We start from the raw sequence: 227 nt of genomic DNA, 5'->3' as shown, positions 1-227 counted from the left end.
CCGCGGCCCGGGTGGGGCTCGCAGGCGGCAGAGGAAGGACCGGCCGGAGGGAGTGCCCAGCTTCCTACCCGCTGGATGTGGACTGGGGAGCTGCGGTTTGTTCTTGTGAATACAGATTCCCAGGCACCGCCTGACTCGCGGTAGGGGCTCGATAAATATTTGTTGAATGGATGAATATCCAGTGGTTAAGGGTTAGAATTGGTAATTAAGTTAGAACACGACTGCAT

This window comes from Colobus angolensis, unplaced genomic scaffold (assembly GCF_000951035.1).
Source record: "Colobus angolensis palliatus isolate OR3802 unplaced genomic scaffold, Cang.pa_1.0 Scaffold72, whole genome shotgun sequence".
Classification (NCBI taxonomy): domain Eukaryota; kingdom Metazoa; phylum Chordata; class Mammalia; order Primates; family Cercopithecidae; genus Colobus; species Colobus angolensis.
Note: the sequence above shows the minus strand (reverse complement) of the source record.